This window comes from Bos mutus, chromosome 16, assembly GCF_027580195.1.
Source record: "Bos mutus isolate GX-2022 chromosome 16, NWIPB_WYAK_1.1, whole genome shotgun sequence".
Taxonomy (NCBI): Eukaryota; Metazoa; Chordata; class Mammalia; order Artiodactyla; family Bovidae; genus Bos; species Bos mutus.
Window position 1 is genome coordinate 700,818 of NC_091632.1, and position 14,628 is coordinate 715,445.

Below are 14,628 nucleotides of genomic sequence, written 5' to 3' on the forward strand. Positions count from 1 at the left end.
CCTGGTAACCTCACACTTCCTATAGGAGCCTTGCTTAGGGAACACACCCAGTGAACACTATGCGGCCAGCTCCGTGGCAGGGGGTAGGCAGCCTTCTGCAGAAATCTGATCGTAAACAGCTTCTTTTCTAATCCCTCTCTGCCCCAGTGGTGGCACCCACACACCTGACTCCTCTAAGACCTCCCTTCCCCACACCACTTCCCTTCCTACCCATTGTCTCTGTGCTCAATTTCTTGGCTCCTGATCTTCTATTCACCAAATTCTTTCCGCTTCTTTCACCCTGAATACAATAGGCTCCTTCCCTTGCATTGGTAAACAGAATGACAGCACTCTGAGGGCGGTGTATTCCAGGTTACAGCTCCTGCCATTAAGTCTTCCTAACGGAGATGACCTCCTAGCGAGGTGGCCCACCCTGGCCAAGCCTGCCTCTCTGCCCCTGCCATTCTTGCACACTGCAACTTAGGGGGCAAGAAGTACAGTACCAACTGTACTGCCTGTTTCTTTCAACTTAGAGCCCAGGAACTGCCCTCTCAGCTCCTGCCTGAAATATCGGAAGAGGAATGGGAATGTGTTTGTTCGTTGCCATCACCAAGAAAGTTCCCACCACCCTGTACCCAGGCTGAACTCTGATGGGTGGAAGAATTTTGTTTTCCAAGTAACCCCCATGACAACTGGCAGAGACGCAGCAATAAACAAGGCAGAGACACCAACACCCCGAAAGGGAGACACACCCACCTGAACACCGCAGGCAGCCGCAGCTCCTCCATCACGTTGGGAACGTCAGGCGAGTGTATTTTCCTCCGTTCTGTCTCATCTCAACAAAAATCTGAAGCGACGGACGCTAGAGCCCTCGGCCTGCCCTAGCTCTTGGATAGACCGTGTTAAAGCTCTCAGGTCTCGAACAGACCGTGTTTTAGCTCTTAAACAGATCAGTGTTACAGCTCCGTGTTACAGCTCAATTTTATTTAGAAAATATCAGGAATATACATCCTCGAGACATGAGGGCATGCCAACCCAAAGACGCAAAGAGAGGAGAGAGCCCTGGCCCTGTGGCTCCTCTTTTCATATGTTTTTCCTCCCCCTGGGCCTGCCCTCTGTAAGTTGGGCTAGCCAGGAGTGCTGTTTGTTCTGCCTGCAGTCCTCACTCCGGTCCTCGGACCTTCCTTTGACCTTCCCTTGTTCTATTTTTGTGGGCTTTCCCCTTCCTTGTCTTTTGGCCACCGCCATTTTGGACTCCTGTTTCCTATTCTAACTGCCTAACAGGGATACCTTAATTCTTTACCCACACAGATCCTGAGTCTCAGTGTTCTGAGCAGGATGGAGAAGGAGCCCCTGAATCTGCACGGGCCCATTTACCAAGAGATTCACATAGAACCAAGCCCTCCCTCAACCTAAACCATCTCCAGTGTCCTTCATCGATTCTTTGAACAACGCTTTATTAAGTACCAGGCATCAGGGACATTATAATAAATAGACGGACAAGGTCCCTATTCTCAGTGGGGGAGGCAGGCGGTAATGGAATAAACGAACAGCAACAGATCAACAATATAATTCAGACGTGCAACAAAATGAAGATGACGTAACAGAGACTGGCGACAGTGCCCGCAACGTTAGAAAGGGGAATTAAGGAAAGCCTGTTGAAGGTGGTGATGTTGAGCTTGGACTTTCATGACAGGAAGGCAACAGCCATTCCAAATTGGAGGGGAGTGCTCTCCAAGCAGCGCGGGGAGAAGAAACAAAGGCCCTAAGCAGAAACAAGCAAACTTAAAAGGAGAGAGGAGACCTAGGCAAGCAGTCAGAGCTGCTGTGAGGCAGGTGGGAGGCAGCAGACCCTGAATACGAACATCTTGTAGGATTTTACTGTAAATGTGATGAGTCCTTTTCTAAGGAGCTCCCTATTGTCTCTCTGTTAGTGATGCTAAAAAAACTAAAAACCCAAGGAAGGAGGGGAAGGAAGCTTGATTCACTAGGGATGATGGTGACCAGAGCCAGAGCATCCTTCCAGGGAGGAAGGGTCTGCTGCTTGGCTCCCAGGCCTGGGAGTGTCACAGGGGAAATGGGAACAGAAGCGGAGTACGAAGAGAGACACCAGGAGCTGAGCGAGGGTTGAGAGCAGATCTTACTCGGGGAGCTTACAGGACGAAGGGCCATGAGCAGCCCCCAGGAGCCAGGGCGCTTTGAAGAGGGGGACACAGGATTTAAGAAAGTTGGGTTTTCGTGCAGCTTAATTTCCATTTCCTTGGTCATCCTCTTAAGAAGGCCTTGTGTTAATAGTTGTACCATGTCTCAAAGCTTTTAGAGTCTAATGTCTGCTCCTTTGGGCTAAGTCTCTAGCTTGAAGTGGGCCTCAGGAGAGGCCCGGTACTGAGTACACTTTGAAACTGGGACGCAGGTGACAAGACCCCCAGTGGGACACTCACGTGCTATGAGTGTGTGGCCTCAGGCCAGGCACTCCTCTGCTCCCTTCCTCTGGACCTGAGACCACTGAGTTACCTCATATCCAAGGTGCAAACAGTCTGAGACTCCAAGATGCCACAGGTTCATCCGTTTTCTTAACAGAGACTTGAGAAGATCAGGAGGGAGATCCAACCAGTCCATCCTAAAGGAGATCAGTCCTGAATATTCATTGGAAGGACTGATGCTGAAGCTGAAGCTCCAATACTTTGGCCACCTGATGCGAAGAACTGACTCATTGGAAAAGACCCTGATGCTGGGAAAGATTGAAGGTGGGAGGAGAAGGGGACGACAGAGGATGAGATGCTTGGATGGCATCACTGACTCAAAAGACATGAGTCTGAGCAAGTTCCGGGAGTTGGTGATGGCCAGGAGGCCTGGTGCTGCAGTCCATGGGGTCACAAAGAGTGGGACACGACTGAGCGACTGAACTGAACTGACCTCCAGAAGGCGGCCTCACCCCTGAAGCAGGCCACTCTGCTGCCCTTGGCACCAAGGGGGTACAGTTTTAGGGGCCCATCCACTCCCTAACACCCACACACACTGCTCAGGTCCAGTCTTCTGCAAGGAGCTGACCTCCCCCGGGGACGGGGACTCTCAGAAGCTTCCATCAGCATCTGTCTTTCCATGCCAGAACTGGGTTGGATGCCGCCCCCAGCAAGGCAGACCATGGACGCAGCTCCCCAAGGAAGGTAGCTCTGACCTCAGTGGGTGAGATACCCCCTGGGGAGCAGAAGAGCCCTGCCCACTTTTGCAGACGGCCTGGGGTAGCCTGGGACCTGTGGTCCAGAGTTTAAGCCCCTTCTCCCACTCACCCTGCTGCTTCAGGGCCACGCAGAATCTCCACTCCCTGGTTAGCCCTCTCCTTCCTAGCTGCTTCCTCTAGCTCAGCCCCAGGAGCCTGGGCAAAGCTGCTCTAGCCAACGGCCTGCTTCCTTCAGCACAGAAAGCCTTCCTGCGAAGCTGCGAGGCTCCAGGCTCTGCACCATCTTAGTAATCAGCACGGGAACCACAGCCCCTCCTCTCCTCCCCCTCCTCCTCCCCTCCACTCCGCTCCCCTCCTCCCACCCTCTCCAGATCCTCCCCTCCCCCTCCCCTCCCCTTCCCCCTCCTCCCACCTTCTCCAGCCTCTCCCCCCTTCCCTCCCCTCCCCCTCCTCCACCCCTCCTCCCCTCCCCCTCCTCCACCTCCCCTCCCCCCCCCTCCACCCTCTCCTCCCCTCCTCTTCCCCTCCACTCTGCTCCCCTCCTCCCACCTTCTCCAGGTCCTCCTCCCCCTCCCCCCCCTCCCCCACCTTCTCCTCCTCCCCTCCTCCCCCCCCCCTCCCCCTCCCTTCCCTCTCCTCCCACCTTCTCTGGCTCCTCCCCTCCCCCCCCTCCCTCCCTTCTTCCTCCTCCTCCCACCTTCTCCAGCTCCTCTCCCCCTCCCCCTCCTCTCCCCCTCCTCTCCCCCCTCCTCCCACCTTCCGCGGCAGCCCTCAGAGCCGCTGCCACCTCCTGAGAAACTGAGAGGCTTTATCATCAAATGAGGCTTTGTCATAGGAAAACAGCTTTCTTTTTCTCACTTTGAGAAGGCGCTGACAGGAACAGTTAGGTAAAGGGTGTCATGTGTATTCAGAGCGTCCGTCTGTCCTTCCCCACCCTCCCTCAGCCCTACGCCCATGGCTGAGTCCGGCTCTGCGTTTTCCTCAAAGCCTGCTCCTCTGACCTGCCTCGGGCACCCCGTTCTCTTGATCCTCCCCGCTGAGCCTGGGTCCACAGGACCCATCCCCTCCTACCCGTTCCTTCATTCAGGTCACCTCACTCCCTCAGCAGTTTACAGTCCTTGCTTTCAGGGACTCCAGGCGCTGGGGTAGGAGACACGTGGGAGAGCGGGGTGGGGTGCGGGGCACAAGAGGAAACCACTGAAGTGCAAAGCGTGACCGCAGCCAAGCGGACCCTGGGCTGGGGTGAGAGCGGGGCTGCAGAGATTCAAGAAGGGACCCTTGCTGGGCTGTACTGGGGCACCGGAAGGGGCAGGCTGGGGTTTCAGAAGTTCTGAGTAATGACAGGCTGGGGTTTCAGAAAGGCAGCTTTGAGGAGGACAAGCAGGAGTCGGGGAGGGAGCCTGGTTAGGAGGCCAATGGCACGAGCACCAGAAGTGAGTTCTGAGTGAAGAAGTCCCAGCAGCCATTCAAGACCGAGCCTGCAGTAGTTCGGGTGAGAATCCAGGGGAGGGTTGGGATGATCACTAAGCACAGAGCCGTGAGAACGGCAGCCAGGGCCAGGAAAACGCCCCAGCAGGAGCCCCAGGCCAGGCAGGTGCAGGCCAAAGAGGAGCCTGAGACAGCAGCGGGAGAAACCGGTGACCCAGACGGAAGGAGGGCGGGAGGGGGAAGCTGGGAGGAGGCAGGCCGGGCTCCACTCCGAGGGGAGCACTGCTCAGTCCTGCAGTGGGAGGACGCTGGCCCCCGGCACACCTGTGCGAGCAGTCTGGGTTCACTGCTGCCTCTCCCCTCGCCTCTGAGGCCTTCCTGGAGGCAACCCCACCATCCATCACAGTGACTGCTGAGCATCAGTTAGCAGGCTGGCCTTCTACAGGCTGTTATTGAAGGGGACACACAGCGCTCTTGCTCAGAAAGCCCTGGTCTAGTGGGGGAGCCTGTGTGTGCACAAAGTCTCCATCCAGTAAAAAAGCAGCCAACAAAGTGGTATCAATCGGGACTGCACGTAAAGTCAGTGAACACATGCTGAAGGGACGCTGGGAAAAGAGGCTGACTCTGGAAGGCAGGCAGGGACACCCCGCGGGCTCTGCCGCCTCTGGGGCAGGACGTCCGGAATTCATGGCCCGTCAGCCCTGCAGGGCCCAGGGCTCTGACCCCTTTGGAAACCACTCTCCTCTCTGACAGCGGAGGCTCTCTCCTCGGAGGCCTAGGGCAGGCAGGTTTCCCTGAGAGATGTACTCTGGTGCCCTGCAGTCAGGATGATGGATGAGGAGGCAAAAGCTGCTCGGGGCCACTGAGACCAGTGGGGCAGGGAGAGAAATATGGCTGAGCAACTGAGAAACGAGAGAGACACTCGGGCTGGATGGCAGTGGTGGGGAGCTAGGCCCTTCCCTCAGACGTACTCAGTCACCCGCCTGCCTCTCCCATCAAGTCCTAAGTTCTATTACGCAAATGATGCAGAGAGCCTGGGGTCAGCTGACACGGGAAGGAGAAAAATCGAGGGTACAAAGGCTCATCTATTCCCTTCGAGGTCACGGGTTTGAAAGGCTCTTGGCCTGTGGAGTGGCTCGCCCAGCAGTCAAGGCTCATCCCTGCCCCAGTGCCCCAGTGCCCCAGAAATGGGCCCTGGCCCAGTCTCTCCTGGCAGAGATTCAACTCCCGTTCAGCCTCACTCCTCTAGGCACAAGGAGATGCCGGGGCCAGCAGCTAGCAGAGGGAAACGCACATCTCCCAGGACTGAGTCCGATCAGGACTCCATCCCAGGGCCCAAGGTGCAGTAGGATTGCAGCCAATCTCTCTGGGAGCTGAACCAGCCTTTTAAGCTGCCCGGCAGGCTCCACAGTCCATAGATGTGATGAGCAGGGCCTCAGCCTATTCTCCTCCGGCCCTTGCCTTCCACTTGTCCAGGCCTCTGGGCTGTACTCCGTCCCTCCCATGTGTACCCAGATCAGTAAGGATGCTGGCAGGTTACGCCTGCCCTCTCACTCCCCAGCAGCTGCTGGATAAGGGGGTGGGGGTGGGAATCACACAAACAGAAGGTGGTGGGAACCACCCTAGCAGGTAGCTAATGTGAGAGGATCCTGGGTCAGGGGCTGGGCCGCTGGCATTAGTGGCCCCACCTGCCCAACAGACAAGACGACTGCGTTATCAGTCTCTCTTTTCTAGAGGTGAGCACAGGGCAGCAAGAATTACAGAGCATCTCTAATGTCTGTTCCATGCCTGGTACTTCCCTGACTTCAAGGAGTAGGGTTATGTTGGCAAATCAAACATGAGCCTGTCCTGGTGCGTTTACCCTGGAGGCCATAGCCAAGGCTATAATGCTAACAGCGTAAGACGTGAAAGGAAGCTCAGGGAGGGTGCCACGGGCGGAGCTCAACTAGAGGAGGTGGTGTATGAACTGCCATGCCCTCCTCATTCCCACAGAGACAGGTGTTTAGTACCACCTCTGCATGGCAGGGACAGGCCTTTCACACTGCACAGCACAGTTAGAGAAAAAATAAAGGGCCGCTGGCGCTGAGCGTGTGCCTCTAAAGGTAAGAAGCATAAAGGGGAAGCTGGCCTTCGCCACTCCCTCGCTTCCGCTCCGCCCTTGCAAGGTGCATCTGCTCCAGGGCTCCTCCGCATCTCTGCTTGGCTCCCTCCAGGGAGGCCCCTGTTCAAACCCGGAGCCTCCCCTGGGGCCCTGGGGGCAGGAATGGGTGCCTTCCCCTGTGGCTCTCATACCCGGGACATCAGGTAGAAGCCGCTGCCCTAGATGTGGGCCAAACAGCACTATGGACTTCCCCAGCCCGCCCTCGCCAGGCTCCGAGAGCATCAGGCAGTGCCCGTCTCCCAGAGAGTTCCAGAAGCAGCCTGCAGTGACCAGCCTCTATTTGCCCTTCCGCCCCACGTCCTGCCCTCCCTGCTGCTCTGCCCGCTCTGAGCTCTGTGCCCGGAAGGCTGATTTCTAAGCCTGCTCCCGCCAGGCGCCTGGACGTCAGGCTCTGGGGGGACCAGCTCAGCCCGGCAGCGGAGGACTGCGCAGCCCCCCGTCCTCGGTCAGCCCCGTTCGCTGCAGCCGCTGCTCTCTCCAGGTCTCCCGCAACCCTGCCTCGGTGCACACGCCACCTCTTTCCTGCTGCAGCCCCACAAGTGCATATTTCACCCCTGCTCTCCCCACCAGCAGGAAATAGGGAAAAAAGATGTGTTGACCGCAGCCCCAGAACAAGGCCCAGTCTGGTTAACTTAGAGACCACAGGGTGTTTGTCTTGAGCTTCACATTTTTCATCTGTGAAGTGGGAATACCACTCCTTCCTGGGGTTGTTATGAGGGTTAACTTAAATAGCATACACACACACAATGCTTACCATTATTTGACACATAGAGCTTGACAAACAGAAGTGATTGTTACTGTGTTTTAAAAGGAGTATGACAGGCTCTAAATCCTCCCTCTTTCAGCTCCCTTTAGGACCCAACAAGCAGTCACGGTGACCAAGACATGGGGCTACTTTGGGGCCTCTGAGAGACTGCAGGACAATTCCCGGAGTCTGGATCCCAGACTCCCCTTTTCCTGAAAGGCTCCCTTCCCAAGAGACCTCCAAGCCTCCCCCTGGCGCCACAGGAACAGCCCAGGAGCAGCAGGTCGGGGTAGGGGGCGGTTAACAGAGACCGTTTGTGTCAGAGTCCCCACCGGTGAGGACCCCTTGTGTCAGAGTCCCCACCGGTGAGGGCCCTGTGTCAGAGTCCCTACTGGTGAGGGCCCTGTGTCAGAGTCCCAACTGGTGAGGGCCCTGTGTCAGAGTCGCAACCGGTGAGGGCCCCTGTGTCAGAGTCCCCACCGGTGAGGACCCCTTGTGTCAGAGTCCCAGCTGGTAAGGGCAAGGATGGGGCAGCCGGCCTCTCTGACTCATTTCCAAGCTCCATGATGCTCATTATCATACTGAGATCATAATGCTGGCTGCTCTCATTTCCATGCTATCAACTGCCATGACTCATTCTCCAAGTCTCAGAGTACCTTAGGAGCCACAGAGGCTGTATGGATCCAAAGACACTGCATCTTGGGGGTGGGAAGCAGGAACTGAGGCCTGGAGCCTCGGGTGACACAGATGAGGCCAAGGTGAGGGCAGCTGCAGCCGCACCAGCCTCCCAGGTGCTGACTGACGACCAGGCCTATCACAGTCCTTCCCCGACCCGATGTTGGAAGGACACAAATTAGCTAAAAGGAGGAAAGGGAAATTGGAAGCTAAGACTGATGAACTCCCTCTCTGTGCCAGATGTCAATGTAGGCAATGTATGCTGCTGCTGCTGCTGCTGCTAAGTTGCTTCAGTCGTGTCCAACTCTGTGCGACCCCATAGACAGCAGCCCACCAGGCCCCACCATCCCTGGGAATCTCCAGGCAAGAACACTGGAGTGGGTTGCCATTTCCTTCTCCAATGCATGAAAGTGAAAATTGAAAGTGAAGTCGCCCAGTCGTGTCCGACTCTTAGCAATCCCATGGACTGCAGCCTACCAGGCTCCTCCCTCCATGGGATTTTCCAGGCAAGAGTACTGGGTGGGTTGCCATTGCCTTCTCCGAGGCAATGTACACCCACTACCTAATTTGACCCGTACCTTCAATCAGCTGTATCTCCATTTTACAGGTAAGAAAAATCTAAGGCTCATAAGGGTGATGTGTTTGCTACATGCCATGCAGCAAATCAACGGGGTTACAGCCCTGCTCCTCCACTCCCCTAAGCTGCAGCCTCCTAGGGAGGGACACCCTTTCACCGGGAGCATATTGGACGGCTGCAGCTAGGAGCCAGGGGGTGGTGAAGGTCACCAGGCAAGAGCAGGGTGAATCCTGGTGAGCCAGGGGGCTGGTGATCGCTGGGCCTGAAGGGCAGGTGACTGAGCAGCACATAGACTGGGGCCTGGGGGCTGGGGACAGTCAGCACTGGAGATCCCTCGGGTAGCAAGCTGGGCACAGGGTGTCCGTGTGCGTCTCTGAAATATGGGGGTAGGGAGAGTGGCAGAGAAAGAGGCACACACCACCAACAAAGAGGCACTGGCACTTTGACAAGAGACCGAGCCTCGGGGTCTGGGGCTGGGAATGCCAGCCGGAGCTGGGGCCGCCCCGCTGGAGTGGGAGCCGCAGTCCCAGGGACACGGGTGGTCTCGCTGGATGCACAGGAGCCCTGCCTGCAGCTCTGCCAGTGCGACCTGGGAGATGACAGCACTGCCAGCCCCCACACGAGGCCCTGAGGCCACTCAGCGGAAACAGGGAGAGGGAAGTCCAGGAGACGGCGAGGAGAGCTGGGGCGCTCCCACACACTGCATCAGTGGGAGGGGCTCCCCTGGAGGAGCTCACACTGCCTGTCCATCCTGCCCTCTCTGAAAGTAGGGGGCCTGCGGGTCAGGTCACTAGAGCACAGCTCCGTGCAGGGACAGAGCCCCGTTACAAGATTCCCGTGATGCTTCCAGTACAGGCAGTCGCAGAGGGTCTGTGATACTGTCTTCTTGGACTCTCTGCCACAAGGACGCCAATGGATTGTCCTCCAGAAGAACCTAGAATTCACCAACGTCAACCAAAGACCTGCAATCCTCTGTAACTGCTAACACCTGAGTCACTTAATATTTTCAGCAGAACTGAAAAATGTTCACATTACACATCCATTTGTTTGTGGAAGTAGGAAACCTATGTTTAATATTTTTTGATTTATTGGATTTTCACTTGACTTTTATGGGCCACTCTACTCCCCTGCACTTGCTGCAAGAGCTTCACAGAGCAGGGCCACAGTGTGCACAAATTCAGCAGGAGAGACGATGGCATCCTGGCTGATGGAACGGTACCAGGTGCCAGCCTGTGAGGGGCCCTGGGACCACAGGGCTCCCAAGGCAATGATGGGCACGGGCTTCGGCCCCTCAGCATGGCCTTCCTGTCAGCACTCCAGTGGAGGCGGAGACCTGGAAGGCACAGGATAAGTCAGAGCTGAAGCCCAGGGCCGTGGCCACAGGGGCTCTTCCCGCAGCTCAGGGCTGTTGCCCAGGCTGGTGGCCTCCCATGGTATAGGTTTCACTCTCTTGGGCTCAAGTACATGATGCCCCTAAAGCTCACTGAGCATCCTCAGTGCCTGCACAAAACAGGGCTGGGCTGTGCAGGACTGACATCAGCAGAGATCTAGAGGATTCTGCCACCACCCATCTCTGAAATGGAGTCTTTCTCACCCTCAGATCCAAGACCTGAATCCAATCCCAGGTCTACCTCTTCTAGCTGATTGACCTTTCCCAAGCCACCCTAATTCTCTGAGCTTTAGTTTCCTCTATAAATAATGTGGGAGTAACGTGCTATTGAAGAGGCCGATGCGAGGTTAGAGGGAATATCATGGGCAAAATTCCCAGCACCACGCCTGACGTGCAGTGGCCTACAACAGACGCGCACCCCTGACTCTGGGGGACGGCCGAGCTGTCGCGGCCACACCTGCCCCGCCCATGGCCTCTGCCCAGCTCTGCAGACCCCCAAACACTGCTGAGTCCACCGCCACCACCCTCGGGATGGCCAAGGAGGGAGGCAGGGGACAGAAAGCACCCTGATCAGGGCCCCGAGCTGGAACTTGAGTCCAGCATCTGTGACGCGAGCCCACTTCCCAGACCCCAGGCCGAGGCAGGGTGTTTCTGGATCAAGCGCTCTGTAGGCCTCCGGAGCCCCGGGGACCCCGTCTGGGTGCCTGACAAGGTCCCGATGCCCAGCTCGGCCTCTGTCCTGGGGCCTTTAGAGGCTTGTGTTACAATAATAGATGCAGATCCCTGATTAAAATGCTGCAGCAGGGAAAATCAATAACCATTGGCAGCTGAGCCTCTAATAAGTATAATAATCACCATTTAGGGAAAGCGTGGGGAATGAGTAGGGCTGGTCATACAGCGATGATATTAATCTGACTCCATCTCGATCTGCGTCTGCCTGCTGCTGGCACGCCCGTGCCTGGAGCCCGTTGGGAGGGGCAGAGCCGGCTGCCAAAGCAGGTGGCCCGGCCTGACCCTGCTCCCAGCCTCCGTGGGATCCGCAGCCCCAACACAGCCTCACTCACAGGTCTGTAGGGAAGTTCCCTGCCCAAATGGGAGGAGGGGGAGCTCGGTACTCAGAGGCTGTATTCACAGGTGTGAATCTGTTCAGGCTTCAAGACGTTCTCGCTTTGTGAGCTCCATGGGCTGATAATTTACTGAATCTCATTTATTAGAAGCTTGAATAGTTTGTACCATGTACCCCACATTACTTTAAGCATTTTGCAAATATAAACTCGTTTAATCATCATGAGTGGTGGTTCAGTCGCTAAGTTGTGTCCAACTCTTTGTGACCCCATGGACCACAGCCTGCCAGGCTCCTCTCTATCCGTGAGATTTCCCAGGCAAGAGTGGGTTGCCATTTCTTCCTCCAGGGGATCTTTCCAACCCAGGGATTGAAACTGCGATTCCTGCCTGGCAGGCAGATTCTTTACCACGGAGCCACCTGGTAGGACAGTCGTCATATGAACACACGAAGTAAATGTTCTTAATGTTCTCACCTTGCAGATGAGGAAAGTGAGTCACAGAGCTGGTTAAATAATTTGCCTAAGGTGACTAAGCCTGAAGTGGCACATCCAGGACATGAACTAGGTGAAGAAAGGGAAAGTAACTCAGTCGTGTCCGACTCTTTGCGACCCCATGGACTATACAGTCCATAGAAGTCTCCAGGCCAAAATACTGGAGTGGGTAGGGTAGCCTTTCCCTTCTCCAGGGGATCTTCCCAACCCAGGGGTCAAACCTAGGTCTCCCACATGGTAGGCAGATTCTTTACCAGCTGAGCCACAAGGGAAGCCCAAGAATACTGGAGTGGGTAGCCTACCCCTTCTCCAGGAGATCTCCCCAACCCAGGAATCAAACCGGGGTCTCCTGCATTGCAGGCGGATTCTTTACCAACTGAGCCATCAGGGAAGCCCCTTGAACCAGGTGACACAGCTTTACTCTCTGTGCCCTGAACTCCTTTTCTATAGACTGTAACCCTTGTGTCTGATATACATGCTGTGCTGTGCTTAGTCGCTCAGTCATGTCTGACTGTGAAACCACGTGGACCGTAGCCTGCCAGGCTCCTCTGTCCATGGGATTCTCCAGGTCAGAATACTGGAGTGGGTTGCCATGCCCTACTCCAGAGGATCTTCCCAACCAGGGACTGAATCTGCTGCAGCTGATGCTGCTGCTGCTAAGTCACTTCGGTCGTGTCTGACTCTGTGTGACCCCATAGATGGCAGCCCATCAGGCTCCACCGTCCCTGGGATTCTCCAGGCAAGAACACTGGAGTGGGTTGCCATTTCCTTCTCCAATGCATGAAAGTGAAAAGTGAAAGTGAAGTCGCTCAGTCGTCTCCGACTCTTAGCAACTCCATGGGCTGCAGCCCACCAGGCTCCTCTGTCCATGGGATTTTCCAGGCAAGAGTACTGGAGAGGGATGCCATTGCCTTCTCCGGGGATTGAATCTAGGTCTGAATTGCATGCAGATTCTTTACCATTTGGGCCACCAGAGAAGCCTGTCTGACACATAGCAAACACTGATCAAACTCACTGGCTGTCTGGAACACTAAGCGGCCCCTAGTCCCTCCCAGTTATATTTAGCACTACTCACCTGCACTTTTATTGTTTCTAACCCTGTTCCAGAGCTTGGATGTGTTCCAAAACATTTTCCAGCAGCATTGGTAAGCATGAACCAGGCCTGTGGGAGAACACGCCCACGTCCCTGCTCCCCAACTCTGGCTGAGTCATGAAAACAGGCCTTGCCCTCCTCATTGCTGTGGGGCCATACACTCACCCAGAAGCCCCCTGCAGTTACGATGGCCAGAAACTTTATTCAAGTTGTTCCATAGGATGTTTCAGAAAAATCCAAATGAAAATTTTGGCCAACCCAGTACATGCTTGGCTCTTCATTCTCTCAGAAGCCTAAAGCTAAGTGAGCCGGAAGCTGCTGTCCTCCAGAGGCAGAGTTTTCTTGGAGATGGGACAATACAGGAGTCCATTAGAAATGGCCACGTCTACATCGTCCACCTGGAACCTAGCCACCTCTCCAGCCCGAACAAGCAGAATCAGGGCACACAGGACACCACAGTTTATATGGTCTCCAACAGTTCAACTGGTTCCCCTGGAGCTGCAGTTCCCCTAGTTCTGATTATTACTGAGGAGAAAAATAGGTCAACACCCAGGTCTGTCGTGTCCATCCCACTGTGCATCCTGTTAGAAGCAGAGTTCCTGGTGCAAAGGTGTGTGTTTCACGATACGAATGAGCATGGATGAACAAGTATTCTCCGTGTTCTCATGCACTATCTCATGTTCCAAACTCCAAACAAATTCTGTTTAAATTAATTGGATTTTAGGAAAGAGAATTTTTAATATCGTCTTAGTTTTCTTTGATGCACTTTGTGTGTGTGCGTGTGTGTGTGTGTATGTGTAAGGTATGTGAAAGTGAAACAGTTAGCACTCAGTGCAGTCCAGCTCTTTGTGACCCTGTGGACTGTAGCCCGCCAGGCTCCTCTCTCCTTGGAATTCTCCAGGCAAGAATACTGGAGTGGGTTGCCATTCCCTTCTCCAGGGAATGGCAGCCCAGAGATTGAACCCAGGTCTCCTGCATGCCAGGTAGATTCTTTACCATCTGAGCCACCAGGGAAGCCCTGTATAAGGGATACATAACATAAGGCTGACTGTTTAACCATTTTAAAGTTCAATAGCAATGAGTACACTCACATTGTTGAGTCATCAACACCATTCATCTCCAGATTTTTTTTGCCTCTTCCCAAATTAAAACTCTACACCCATTTAACAACTGCTTATTCCCTCCCCCACACAACTCCTAGTAACTGCCATTCTACTTTCAGCCTCTATGAATTCGACTGCTCTTCGACCCTCATAATTGCACAAGTTTGGGTAGATGGTTCTATCATAATTTAACTGTTCTCTTAGGATTAATCGTACAGTCTTTCCCCAACAGTAATGCAGCAACAAATACGTTTGTGCAGCTAGCTTTTGTGTGTCTATATTTATGATTATTACTCTGGGTTTGATTGTCAAAATCGAGAATTACTGGTGAAAAGAACAGCTTAAACATATTTATGTTTTTGATATATGTTGTCAGTTATCCTAAAAGATTTTAGAATTTATATATTACATTTTAAACATTATGCCAGCAATGAATAAATGTGTCCATTTCTCTGTATTCCTACCTCCACTGGGTTTTTTTTTTTTTTAATGCATTGCTAATTTGTTAGGCAAAAATCTCTGTGTCATTGTTAGATTAAACATATGTCATGGCAACTAGAGTTTAGTGGAAAGAAGGCCGAACTTAAAATCAGATCTATTTTTGGTAGGTGAGTTTAAAGCAAAATGGACTCTGAACTGAAAGAAAAAAAGTAACTGCCACTGTTTTCAAGTGTGTAGGCCGTAAGTGGGGCTAGCAGAAGAAAAAGCAAGGGAAGGAAGAGAAATGAGAAACCAGTATC